Source organism: Protobothrops mucrosquamatus, unplaced genomic scaffold (genome assembly GCF_001527695.2).
Source record: "Protobothrops mucrosquamatus isolate PMUCROS unplaced genomic scaffold, P.Mucros_1.0 scaffold3608, whole genome shotgun sequence".
Lineage (NCBI taxonomy): Eukaryota > Metazoa > Chordata > Lepidosauria > Squamata > Viperidae > Protobothrops > Protobothrops mucrosquamatus.
In genome coordinates this window covers 98,484-113,337 of record NW_015389571.1, presented here as the reverse complement: position 1 = coordinate 113,337, position 14,854 = coordinate 98,484, and positions in this window count along the sequence as shown.

Here is a 14,854-nt window from a genome sequence, read left to right as displayed (position 1 = left end):
AAACAGGCGGCCGCCGTGCTGCAGGGCACAGAAACAAGACGCTGCACCACGCAAGAACGGGGCAGTGCTAGTGAGTATCACGCGGGCGCGAGCCTCGCCCCATTTGCGCCGTGTGTTCTCACAGCCCTGTGCGCATGCCCGTGCATGCACGCATGTAAAATGCTTCCCTCTCCCTTTTCGTCCGATCCGCCAACCGACGAAGGTTGGGGACCTCTGCTTTAGAGTCCATCAAAGGCATTTCTTCAAAGCCACAGTGGTGTCCTATAGAGCAGACATGTCAAACCCAAGGCCCGGGGGCTGGATGTCGGCCCGTGAAGTGGTTTCATGTGGCCCGCGAAGCCATCCTGGAAACAGTGAGGGGACGGCCCCCGCTGCCTTGGCCCTGGCCCAGGCCGGCCGGGAGCCAATGTACAATTTTGTGGTGGCCATCTTGGCACTTGCCCTGGTGGACCATGCCTTGGCACTTGCCCCAGTCCCACCCCGTTCTGCCAGAGACCCTCAGATCTGTCCCACTCCTGCCCAGGCCCCCATAGGCACCCTTGACGCGAATGATGTAGAACTGGCCACGCCCACCCGGTAGGCCACACCCACTCCATCCACGCCCACCCAGTAGGCTGCACTCACCCTGGCCATGCCCCCCCGGCCCCCCCAGGGCAACCGCAATGCTCATGTGGCCCTCAGTGAAATTGAGTTTGACACCCCTGCTCTAGAGCGACGTCCCCACGCAATGAACATCCTGGCGCTCTTACGTCAGTACAGGTCGTCCTCGAGTTACAACCGCAATTGAGGCCAGAACTGACGTTGCTAAGTGAAGCATTTGTTAAGTGAGTTTGCCCCATTTCACCACTTTTTTTGCCACGGTTGTTAAGGAAATCGTTGCATTGGTTAAGCTGGTAATATAGTTATTAAGTGAATTACGTTATTAATTTATTGCTTGTCGGGATCCCGGGACAATGCGACCGTCATAAATATAAACCACTTGCCAAGGATCTGAATTTTGATCCCCTGACCGTGGGGAAGGCTGCAACGGTCGCTAAGTGTAAAAACCGATCACGGTCACTTTTTCCAGTGCCGTTGTGACTTTCAACGGTCACTAAATAAACTGTTGTAACTCGAGGACTATTCTATATTCCTAAATCTGATGGTCCGGAAGTCTCCCTTATTTCTCCCAGCATCCTCTTACTCACTCTCCATTTCCTCCCGTTCCAGCTGGTCGATGATGTAATTCAAATCCTGCAAAGACTGGTTGTCGTCCGAGATGCTCTGGGCGTCCCTGTCTCCAAACTGGACAACAGATTTAAAGACCAATTAGAAAAACAAGACTCGAATTCCAAACCAGGTTTTTTAACCAGGTTTCTCTCTGTTTCCTAAAGATATGCTAACCAATCAGTACCGATATTAACAGGTCAGTCATGGCAAATACAGTCTTGGACAAAGCTTGCACGTGGTGATCGGGATCTGTTGAATCAGAGTTTCCTGACTAAGCCAAAACAGGCCAGGATTTGCACCTAATAGCACGCCAAAGGCAAACAAACTACAGTCAAGTGTGGTTTATTTTTGCTTTGCTTTTTGACTTTCCAGTTGAATCACAGCCTTGGGATTTTTTTGGGCCAACACAGTGCTAGGCTGCATTAACAGAGGGATAGAATCAGGATCACGTGATGTGTTAATACCACTTTACAAGGCCTTGGTAAGGCCACACTTGGAATCCTGCATCCGGTTTTGGTCACCACGATATAAAAAAGATTTTGAGACAAAATGGGAGAAAAGTCACTTAACAACTGTGTCACTTAGCAACAGAAATTTTGGGCTCAATTGTGGTCGTACATCAAGGACTACCTGTGTATGGGTTGTTAGTATGGGGGAGCTCAAAAAAGTCAAGATGGTAGCCCAGCAGTGTGATTAAAGCTCTGCCTGTTTGTTATGTGCAGGCGAAGCTTTGATCACACAATTAACGGCTGCCGTCTTTTTTGACCCCCTTCTGTAGACATCCCTATCTGTATCCCCACACAATTACAAGTAATAGTGCCAAGCAAGAATAGAATAGAATAGAATAGGAATAGAATAGAAAATAGAACAGAATATGGAATAGAATAGAATAGAATAGAATAGAATAGAATAGAATAGAATAGAATAGAATAGAACAGAACAGAGTAGAGTAGAGTAGAGTAAATAAGGAATAGAATAGAATAGAATAGGAATAGAATAGAAAATAGAACAGAATATGGAATAGAATAGAATAGAATAGAATAGAATAGAATAGAATAGAATAGAATAGAATAGAATATAACAGAGTAAATAAGGAATAGAATAAAATAGGAATAGAATAGAAAATAGAACAGAATATGGAATAGAATAGAATAGAATAGAATAGAATAGAGTAGAGTAGAGTAGCGTAGCGTAGAGTAGAGTAGAGTAGAGTAGAGTAGAGTAGAGTAGAGTAGAGTAGAGTAAATAAGGAATAGAATAGAATAGAATATGGAATAGAGTGGAATAGAGTGGAATAGAATAGAATAGAACAGAACAGAACAGAACAGAACAGAATAGAATAGAATAGAATAGAATAGTAGAATAGAATAGAATAGAATAGAATAGAATAGAATAGAATAGAATAATAACAGAATCGAATCGAATCGAATCGAATCGAATCGAATCGAATAGAATAGAATAGAATAGAATAGAATAGAATAGAATAGAATAGAATAGAATAGAATATGTGAAGTGGAATGGAATGGAATGGAATAGAATAGAATAGAATAGAATAGAATAGAATAGAATAGAATAGAATAGAATATGTGAAGTGGAATGGAATGGAATGGAATGGAATGGAATAGAATAGAATAGAATAGAATTTGTGGAGTGGAATGGAATGGAATAGAATGGAATAGAATAGAATAGAAGATAGGATGGAATAGAACAATAGAAATATAATACAAATACAAATACAATACAGGCAATCCTCAACTTACAACGATTCATTAACGACAGCTCAAAGTTACAACTGCACTGGAAAAAATGACTTTCGATCATTTTTTTCACAGGACCATTGCAAAATACGCTTAACAAGTGTAATAGAATAGAGCTGGAAGGGACCTCTCAGGTCTTCTAGTCCAGCCCCCTGCTCAAGCAGGAGACCCTGTACCATTTCAGACAAGTGGCTGTCCAGTCGTTTCTTAAAAAACCTCCAGTGATGAAGCATCCACAATCTCTGGAGGCAAGCAGTTCCACTGGTTAACTGTCTTAGGAAGTTTCTTCTTAATTCCAGGTTGGAAGAGGAGGAGGACGACGATGACTGGAGGGCCCTTATTGCTCTCTGAGCTTGGAGGCTCTCTTGTAGACCTTTCATTACCCAACCAGATAACGTCATCAGTGCGAGAAAGGAGAGGCGTTTCCTCTCTGTTTATACACGTGCAACCCTGACTTAGTGTTGACGGGAGTGTTGTTTTTTTCGCAGTAGTTCCTTGATTAGGGCATAGTTTTCATCTTATTCTTCTGGTGTTAATCCCTGCTTATCTGGATGTTGATTGCTGGTGAGGAGGTGTTTTGATCTTTTCGTTTCCTTTTTAATTTGTGATCCTCTCTTTTGAATAGTATGTAAATGAATGCGATGTAAATATAAACAGAAATCAAACCCCACTGACTCCCTCCTAGCACTGATGATGTTGCCTAGTTGGGTCATGAAACGTCTGCAAGGAAACCGCCCAGTTCAGAGCGTCTCAAGCACCCCACAGTCATTGTTCTTCTCCTCCTTCTCCTCCTCCTCCAACCCCACATTCCCTTCTAGCACTGATAATGTTCCCTAGTTGGGTCATGAAACGTCTGCAAGAAAACCACCAAGCTCAGAGAGCACTAGGGACCTCACAGTCATTGTTCTCCTCCTCCTCCTCCTCCTCTTCTTCCTCCTCCTCCTCCTACTACTACTACTACTACCCCACATTCCCTTCTAGCACTGATGATGTTACCTAGTTTGGTCATGAAACGTCTACAAGAAAACCACCAAGCTCAGAGAGTACCAAGCACCCCACAGTCATTGTTCTCCTCCTCCTCCTCCTCCTCCTCCTCCTACTACTACTACTACTACTACTACTACTACTACTATTACTACTACTACCCCACATTCCTTTCTAGCACTGATGATGTTACCTAGTTGGGTCATGAAACGTCTGCAAGAAAACCACCAAGCTCAGAGAGCACCAAGCACCCTACAGTCATTGTCCTCCTCCTCCTCCTCCTCCTCCTCCTCCAACCCCACATTCCTTTCTAGCACTGATGATGTTACCTAGTTGGGTCATGAAACGTCTACAAGAAAACCACCCAGCTCAGAGAGCACCAGGGACCCCACAGTTCAACCCTGAGCTACACATATTGTCTTCTCTTGGTTATCCCGCCGTGGATCTTATTGTTGCTGATTTGTTTTGTCACACAGGTTTGCAAGGCGTTCGTTACCATTCCTGGTGGGCACGGGGTTCGCATCCCTCCTGTGGGTTCCCTTTGTGTGTGAACAAGGGGAACACACCTTGTGTCTTTTCGAATAACCCAGGTCTACGTGGCTCTAGAACAAGTACCTGATCTCGGTTAGAGTCTGCAGTCATCCACAGGGCATCATCCAGGGGGGTGAGGAGTCCAAAGGAAGGAAATGAAACAGCAGAATCGTTAGAGTGGATGGGAACCCTTGAGGGCAGCTAGTCTAGCCCAGAGGCAAGCAAGAAGAGCATTTACGCCGCTTTTCTGGTCTTTTTCCCCCCCCCTCTTGGTTAGTTCAAGGTCCCGTTCCCGCACTCATCTTTCAAATTTTAACTTCCCCCCCTCCTGCTCTCATGATTTTGGGGGGGGGGATCTTCAGGACTGCTCTCTTTGGAAGAGTTTCCAGGGGCTGAGGGATTCAGCCTTGAGAGGGAGGTGACAGCTTAGCTGTAGGCAGGTGATTATGGGGCTTGTGATTATGATGTTGTCCTGGACAGCATTGTGTGCCTTTTGGCAAGCTCCTTGGAGAGAGAGCCAGCTACAAGCAGCCAAGAAAAAAAATCACTGAGGTTAAAAAAAAAAATAATACAATTAAAACCTTAAGTCTAACTTCCACAGTTAATAGGAGATTGTGCTGGAGGGAACCTCCTTCTGTGTGTCCGGTTTACGAAGGGTCTACGACAATTCGCTGCGGCCAACTGGCGGGACAAAACTTGCACTAATATCAAAGAAAGAGTGGACTAGAATCATTAACAAAAGGATGCCAAAAGGAGGGATGGAATGAAATGTGAATGACCACATTTGAAATATATATATATATATATATTTAATTATTTTAACTAATTAAATGGAATTGTTGAATGGACCCCGGAGCGAGCCCCACATTCCAGTGGTCTCATTCCGCTATGTAAAGATGACTTTACAGACCTCCCCTGAATTTCTCTTCCTTCCTCAAATCTCAGGGTACAAACGGGGAGCCCTTGCGTTCGCTCACCCATGGTTCCCCCACATTGGCCACCTCAGACGGGCGAAAATCACCTCTTGGCTCTTCATGGCAGCATCTTCCTGGCTTCCCTGGAGTCCAAGGAACTCCCAGCATTCCGGGCTGCCCTTGTGAAGCAGGGTGATGTCACAGATGGTCAAGGTCAGGTCACTGCTGCCGTGGTCCCACTGCCCAGCCCAGGGGAGGGAGGGAACCGGAGAGGACCAACCGAGGTTGAGAAGATCTAACCCAGAATTCCCCAACCTTTTCAGGCTGGTGGCCCAGAGGGAGAGGAAGCAGTTGGCAAATATGTCCTTGCACACGTGCAAACAGGGCCGCGTGCACCTGTGCGGTGCCAGTGGCCCTGTTTGTGCAGGTGTGCAGGTGCTAGTGCCCGCAGGCATGCGTAAACAATCCGTGCACAGCCACACGGCGCTAGCGGCCCCGTTTGTACCTGGGCACGGGCTAGCGCGAGTGGGGGTGAGTGCGTGTGAACACACACACATGCACACTGGCCAGCCTGTCCCGCGACCCACTGGCCAGCAGGCTGCGGCCCACAGGTTGGGGACCTCTGATCTACCCAAATCTAGGCCTTCTGGAAGAGATTTCCTCCTAGGTTCTCGAGATAAACTTTTCTGATAAAGGAGAGTATTTATAGTTCAGACCTGAACTGTGAGGTCCTTGGTACTCTCCAGTTTCCTTGCGGACGTCTCATGACCCGATTAGGTAACATCATCAGTGAGGCTGGAGGTTCCTTCTCCGAACTTGTAGTTAGTTTCTGAACGTTTCGTTGCCGGGCTAGGTAACATCTTCAGCAGAATTTAAGGGATGTCGGTGTCGGTATTCTTCTGCTTATAAGGGCTTCCTATGGTCAGTAGGTCTTGTGGTGGGAAGGTCACATGAGGTGAGGTGATGGGTCAGGTGTATGTCACATCAGGTGAGGGTTGTTGGGAGGTGAAGGGCTGGTTGGGGGAAGGGGGTTGTGTGGGTTGATCAACCGCACAGCCAACCAGCGATGGCACCGGCCCTCAACCACCCTAGGCAACCCCTCCAACCGGCACTTCACCTCCCAGTCACCCTTCCTGAAGTGACCCACACCTGATGTGACCTCCCCATCACAAGATCTACTGACCACGTGAAGCCCTTATAAGCAGAAGAATACCAACAGCGACATCCCTTAAATTCTGCTGAAGATGTTATCTAGGCTGGCAATGAAACATTTGGGACCCGACCCACAAGCTTGGAGAATCAACCTCCGCCTTCGTCCTACAGCTGAGCTACAGAAATTTGCCACTATGGCAAACAGAGTGTGGGGGTTGCTCTCAGTTTGTATTCTAGGGCAGACATGTCGAACACAAGGCCCGGGGGCCGGATGTGGCCCGTGAAGTGGTTTCATGTGGCCCGTGAAGCCATCCTGGAAACAGTGAGGGAACGGCCCCCTCTGCCTTGGCCCTGGCCCAGGCCGGCCGGGAGCCAATGTACAATGTTGTGGTGGCCATCTATGCTGAAAGGCATTCAGTCTTAGCTCCACAAGGCCGTCCGGAAACAGCGAGGAACCGGCCCCTGCCGTGTCGGCCCCGCCCCCTGGGTGCATGCTGGGGAGGGGTCGCCCTTTGTGAGGAATGAAGAAATGGACCATGCCTTGGCGCTTGCCCCGGTCCCCCCCCCCTTCTGCCAGAGACCCTCAGATCTGTCCCACTCCTGCCCAGGCCCCCACAGGCACCCTTGACGCGAACGATGTAGAGCTGGCCATGCCCACCCAGTAGGCCACACCCACTCCCTCCACGCCCACCCAGTAGGCCGCACCCACCCTGGCCACCCACCCCCCGAGGGCAACCGCAATGCTGATGCGGCCCTCAATGAAATTGAGTTTGACACCCCTGTTCTAGTGGTTTTCCCTATAAGGGTTAGTGGGGGGTGGTCTTAGAGGTTTGACCCAGCAGCCCCAGAAGAAAAAGCAGGAGCCGTCTACAACATACAGTGTAACGACTACAACAACCACTGTGTAGGATAAACAGGCAGAAGACTGGCATCCACGAACACCCAATAGCACTCAGAAGAGACATGATGAAAACTGTATAAATTCACCATATATATGGGCAGACTTAACCATTGTTTCAACTGGGAAACTGTGACCATCCTAGACCAAGTCAAGTCCAAAAACGCAAGGGCAGGGGGTGTCAAAACTGCCGGCCCGCGGGCTGGACGCGTCATCGGGAAACCCCGCCCACCCCATTGCCAGCAATGGCGAAAAAGCTCCGATACGTTGCGCGGCGTCACGTGATGTCACGAGTTTGACATGCCTGGCTAGGGCAGTGATGGCGAAGCTTTTAGAGACCGAGTGCCCAAACTGCAACCCAAAACCCACTTATGCATCGTCGGGTGCTGGGTGGGTGTGGCCCATTGGGTGGGTGTGGCCCATTGGGTGGGCGTGGCTGCGGTGGCAACGGCAGACTGGGTGGGACTAAAAAGTTCAATCAGTCAATTCCAACTTTGCGAGATCTTTTTTTTTCCCCGCGAGAAGTTGAAATTGACTGATTGATTGAACCTTTTTTTTTTTTTTTGCACACGGCGGCGGAGGCCTAAAGCGAAAAGGTTTTATAAAACCCAGCTGAAGGCCTAGGACTGGGGCGACGGTGTGTGTGCCCACAGAGAGGGCTCTGAGTGCCGCCTCTGGCACCCGTGCCATAGGTTCGCCACCACTGGGCTAGGGTGTTCCTAGAAGCCTGGCACACTGACCAATTAGCCATCAATAGACACATAGACATAAACAATATCTACATGCTATGCAAAGGAGAAATGTCAACAAGCCAAAAAGGGAATATTTTTTTGTATTAATACTTTTAGATTAACGCCAAGGTTAACATCAGACCAATAATCAGGTAAACAACACTACAATCAAGAAACTGCCAAAGAGCCCACAGTAAACAGCCCCACCAAAGAATCTCTAAGATCACCTCCACCAACACTGACAGGGACGGCCACTAGAATATAAATTGAGAGCAAACCCCATTTCTTACTAGCGCTGAGGATGTTACCTAGTTGGGTCATGAAACGTCTGCAAGGAAACGCCCAAGTTCAGAGAGCACCAAGGACCCCCTCATAAATTTTTCTGGCCATTGTCTGAATATTTTACAGAACAACAGAGTTGGAAGGGACCTTGGAGGTCTTCTAGCCCAACCCCCCTGCTCAAGCAGGAAAGTCTATCCCAGGGGTAGGCAACCTTGGCTCTTTTATGACTCGTGGACTTCAACTCCCAGAATTCCTGAGCCAACCAGGAGTTGAAGTCCACGAGTCATTAAAAGAGCCAAGGTTGCCTACCCCTGGTCTATACCATTCCGGACAAATGGCAGTCCAGTCTTGTCTTGAAAACCTCCAAAGATGGAGCATCCACAACTTCTGGAGGCCAGCCGTTCCACTGGTTAATTGTTCGCACTGTTAATGATATTTTTCCTTGGTTCTAGGTTGCTTCTCTCCTTGATTCGTTTCCATCCGTTGCTTCTTGTCCATCGTTCTTGTGCTTTGGCGAATAGGTTGACCCCCCCCTTCTTTGCGGCAGCCCCTTAAACATTAAAACATTGCTATCATGTTACCCCTGGTCCTTCTTTTCATCAGACTAGACGTACCCAATTCCTGCAATTGTTCTTTGTATGTTTTAGCCTCCAGTCCCTTAATCATCTTTGTTGCTCTTCTCTGCCCTCTTTCCAGAGTCTCAACATATTTTTGTATCGTGGCGACCGAAACTGGATGCAGTATTCCAAGTGTGGCCTTACCAAGGCTTTATAAAGTGGTATTAACATTTCACATGATCTTGAGTCTATCCCTGTTAATGCAGCCCAGCACTGTGTTGGCTTTTTTGGCAGCTGCAGCACACGGCTGGCTCCTATTTAGGTGATTGTCCACTAGGACTCCAAGATCCCTCTCACAGTTGCTACTATTGAGCAAGGTACCACCTACAGTATATTCTGTACCTGTGCATTTAGTTTTTGAAATAGTGTTAAAGGAATATCTTTCCAGGGGGGCTTTCACTTTTATTTTTAAATTCCCGGCTTTTAAGGAGTTGTTCTCTCTTCTGTTTATTCCATACCAGTGTGGTGGGTATGTGATTTGCCCTCCTCCCGGTTTACCTCCCAATTGGCCAACTGCGCACCCCATTTTTCTCACCCTCCTCTCGTCCATTTCCGCCCTTTGCTCCCTAACAATCGGAAAGTTTGAAGATACCAGGAAAAAACCCTCCAAATCTTGTAGATTGTGATTGTCATTGCTTGAAACATTTTTTGTTTGTGCATCGCAGGCTGTCTGGTCAGTCAAACACAAGTAGCTGCCTTCGCACAACCGCTGGGTTGGTTTTCACACTAGTGATGGGGGATTGTTGTGTTTTAGTGGGTTCAGGAAAACCCAGACTGCTTGGTCAATGTAGAGATCAAGTTTCAAAGCCCTCCCCAAAGAGTTCCTTTGATCATCACGATCATCATCCGAGATCCCAAATTGGATTTCGGGGGATCGTTAACTAACAAGCTACAGAAATTCAGAAAAACTGAGATTCTTCAAATGGCTGGTTTCTCTGGGAAGGCAGTTCTAATTAAAAGCTTTGCAAGCTTTTTTATGTCCCTGGTTCATGGTTTGGCTGAATTACAGGCAGTTCTCGACTTACGACAGTTGGGACCAGATTTTTCAACCGTAAATCGGAATCGTAAGTTGAGACATCGCATGACTGATTTTTTCGACCATTTCTACCACGGCCGTAAAGAAAACCACATGGTCATTAAGGGAATCACGTGGCCGTTAAGTGAATCCTGGGGTCATTAAGTGAATCCAACTTCCCCAATTGACCTTGTTTGCTGGAAACCAGCTGGCAAAGTCACAAATTGCAATTGTGCACCCCAGCACACTGCCGCTGGTCATCATGCGAGCTGGTGGCCAAGCAGTTGAATTGCAATTGTGTGATCCATTAGAACGGTGCAACAGTCGTAACTGCGAGGACAAATCCTAAATTGCTTTTTCCCAGGTTGTCGTAACTTTGAACCATCGTTAAATGGACGGTTGTAAGCCGAGGAATACCTGCCTATCCACTGAAAGAACTGGTCTTTTCTCCTTAGATTAGGAGGTCTATGGAATACAATGCCCAGAACCTCAGTACAGGTAATCCTCGACTTACAACAGTTCATTTAGTGACCATTTGACGATACAACAGTACTGAAAAAAGTGACTTATGAACCGTTTTTCACACGACCCTTGCAGCATCCTCGTGGTCACAGGATTTATGTTCAGATGCTTGACAACTGACTCACAATTATGATGGTTGCAGTGTCCCAGGGTCATGTGATCATCTTTTGCGACCTTCTGACAAGCAAATCTGGTAAACCAGATTCACTTAACAACTAGGTTACTACAGTAGTGGCCAAAATTGGAGAAACCTTTTGGGAAAAGTGTATTTTTGAGGTTGGATGGGGGGGGGGAGTAGTACCATAAAATTATACATCAATGGAAAGATAATTTAATCAAGAATGTAATGCAGCAAAGTTTGTTCAGTTATCTGTACTGTATTCTACGAAAGATTATAGCCAAATAACCAGAAAAAGGACACAACTTGCTTAGGTTAATATCAGGTAGCTTTCCTTCATCTGATTGTAGCCAATGAGCATGAGTGTTTAGAGAGCCAATCGGGTGTCGTCTTGTTTTGGCAATGAGCCAATTAGATCACAGTAGGATTCAGTGATTGATGTCTTGTATTGAAGCTGAGAGGAGGACATATGTCAGTGTGTTATGTGATCGCTATCAAGTTGGTTGGGGTTTTTTGTGTTCTTTCATTTAGCGAGCTTGTAAAACGTAATAAAATTAAAGTCATGGTGCAAAGAGTTGACTGGTCACCCCAAAAGCGATGTAAACTAGTATTATTACGTGAACAAGGCTACAGTTATAAAGAAATTAGAAGAAAAATCGGTGGAAACTTAACCAAAGGTGGCATTTCTACTATACACTTTTCCCAAAAGGTTTCCACAATTTTGGCCACTACTGTAAGTTAAGAACTGCAGTGATTCACTTCACCTTAACAACTGTGGCAAGAAAAGTCGTAAAATGAGGCAAAAGTCGCTTAACAAATTTCTCAGCAACCTAAATTTTGGGCTCAGTTGTGTTCATAATTCGAGGACTACCTGTATATAAATTGGACAAATAAATCAGGAAAATGCTGCTTCAAAAGCAGAACAGCTACAGTTATGAACAGTTAAGACAGAGGAACTCATGACCGTACAGTAAATGCTGTTGGGATTCTCCTTTGCTGGATGTCTTCAAGCAAAGGCTGGACAGCCATCTTGAATTGGAACTCCTGCCTTGAGCAGGGGTTAAGACTGGATGGCCTCCAGGGGCCCTTTCAAAGAAGGATTCTCCCTTTGTACACATGTTTGAGGGTCAAGTAATCGATCACAAGTGGTGGGCATCATCTACCAGGGCTTCAGGTCAGCAAGTGGCCCCACTGTCAGGGACATCAGTGGGGGCCATGTTTAGTATCTCATCCAAGCAATGGCCACGAGGTCCTCCCTGCTGTCCACCATCACCACCAGCCATGGTAGAACATCTTCAACTCAGCTTGAGTTGAAAGCCAGAAGAGGCCAACTCTACCCAATAGAGCAGTGCTCATCAAGCTTAGCTTGAATATGGATGGACTTCAACTCCCAGGAATTCTGGGAGTTGAAGTCCACCCATCTTCAAACTGACAAGCTTGACGAACTCCTCAAGCCTAGATGCTTAGCTGGAACAACGCATCTCCTGTTTGAGGAGATCCTGAAGGAACGTGCAGATGCTTGCTGGTTTCCAAGGGTCTTTAATTGGAAACGATGCCTGAAACCCTTCTGCTGGCCCAAGGTGGCTGACCTACCTCACCCCAACCCTAAGAGGCCTCCATCTCCCTCCCAGGACTTCTGCGGTGGAGCTGAAGCCCACTAGCTCATCAGTCTTTCAACGTTTGGCACCTGTGGGTCCAAGGAGGCTACGGGACTGGTGGAGGTGGGTGGGGAAACTGCCGAGACCCTGGGCTCTCTGCCTTGGCCTTCTGCTCGGAGGTGGCCCCTTCTCGCTGCCTGAGGGCGGGATGATACAACAGTTCCTTGCCTGAGCGAGAAGAACTGGGTTGGGGCAGCCAGGGAGACCCCGAATTCCTTCCCATGAATTCCAACAGCTCATCCAGATTCTCCCGGGCCGTGGCTATTTTTTGCCGGCTTTGGAGAACGATGCTGTTGGGCAGATCCCTCAGGTTGGTGCTGGAGGACAAGTAGCCCTGCATCTCCTCCAGGTTTTCGTGGATCTGAGTCACCTTCTCCTGCAGGTGTGCCGGCAGCTCGGAGATGTGCGGCAAGAGGTTGTGGTAGGTGTGGTAGAGCTCCCGGGCTAGGTCACGGGTCAGAAGTAAAGCTTTCAACTCCAGTTGCTAAGAGGAAACAAAAGAGAAAGGAAAGGGATGGATCTCTAGCTTTGCTGGGTCAGATCCTTTAAATCAGGCAGTGGCCTGGCGTGGCAAGAAGCCTCCCACGGGATCTTCTAATGTAGGGTTTTCAACCTTGGCAACTTCAAGATGGGTGGACTTCAATTCCCTGAATTCCCCAGCCACCATTTGTGGATTTCAACTCCCAGAATTCCCCAGTCAGTATTGGTGGACTTCAACACTAGATGCCCCACCTAGCATGTGTGGACTTCAACTCCCAGAATTCCCCAGCCAGCATGCTTTAAGATAGTTGGGACGTCAACCCCCCAGAATTCCCCAGCCAGCATGCTTTAAGATGGGTGGACTTGATTGATTGATAAAATATATATTTAAAATAGAGTAGAAATGTATTTTTTGGAACAATATTTTTACTTAGGTAGGATAACTATTTCGTAATGGAAGAAGAACAAGAGGGATTTGTGATAAGAAATGGTATTAATAAATGACTTATTAGATTAAGAAATAGAATATATCTGGAAACTACAAGAATGTTATTGCTGGAATAATATATGCTTCTCAGATATAACTATTATGTTAGGGAAAAAGGGAAACGAGGGATACCCGAAGTGTTAATAATATGTTTATTTAAGGCTAAATTGCAATATGGTAATAGTAAATTAATAAAGCTCAAAACAGGATTTGGATCATTATAGATGAAATGTTATTGATGACTGCTATGATTGATTGAATTCTATCTAGAAACATATTAATTCGAATATGTTATATTATACGAGGGAAATAGAGAGGGAACTTTTGATGAATTTACCTGAGTTATATATGTAGGATTTTGCTTTTGATTGGTTGATTCCCCTACCACCACGTTGTTTCTTAAGCACTTTGATGTAAAAATTAAAAAACCAATAAAACTTGTTTTTTTTTTAAAAAGGGTGGACTTCAACCCCCAGAATTCCCTAGTCAGCATGTGAGAACTTTAATGCCCTGAATTACCAGCATTTGTGGGCTTCAGCTCCCAGAATTCTCCATCCATCATTGGTGGACTTTAATTTTACAACTATATATACAGCAAACTAGATAGTCAGGCAAACAGGACCATCCTGAGGTAAATCACAGAGATGGCCCACGGAAGGGAAAAAAAGGCGGGAAAAAAGGGAAACGCCCCCTCCACACCCACAGCAACCAATCACAGTGCGGATTGCCTCATTTACATAACACTACAAGTTTGTGTCGGTGTCTCTGACTACATTGGAACAACCGCTGCACAATTCCCTGATACATATTTAAACTCAGTTTACTAATGGCTGACCCACTACTATCTCTACTGGAAGCTGGTTCAAAACTTCCATTAAGCTTTCAGCGAAGGAAGACTTTCTCACATGACTTTTGAACTTCCCTCCTGTCAGTTTGGCATTATGCCCCAGGGTTCTTTCCCCCCCCCCCCAGAGCTTTATAACATTTTATTAGATTATAGAGTAAAATACAAAAAATACAAAAGCATTTGTCTGAAATAGTATAGGATTTCCTGCCTGAGGAGGGGGTTGGACTAGAAGACCTCCAGGGTCCCTTCCCACTCTGTTATTCTATTCTATTCTATTCTATTCTATTCTATTCTATTTCTTCCATATTCTATTCTATTCTATTTCTATTCTATTCTATTCTATTTCTTCCATATTCTATTCTATTCTATTTCTTCCATATTCTATTCTATTCTATTCTATTCTATTTCTTCCATATTCTATTCTATTCTACTCTACTCTACTCTACTCTGTTCTATTCTATTTCTTCCATATTCTATTCTATTCTATTTCTTCCATATTCTATTCTATTCTATTCTATTCTATTCTATTCTATTCTATTTCTTCCATATTCTATTCTATTCTATTTCTATTCTATTCTATTCTATTTCTTCCATATTCTATTCTATTCTATTCTATTTCTTCCATATTCTATTCTATTCTATTCTATTCTAT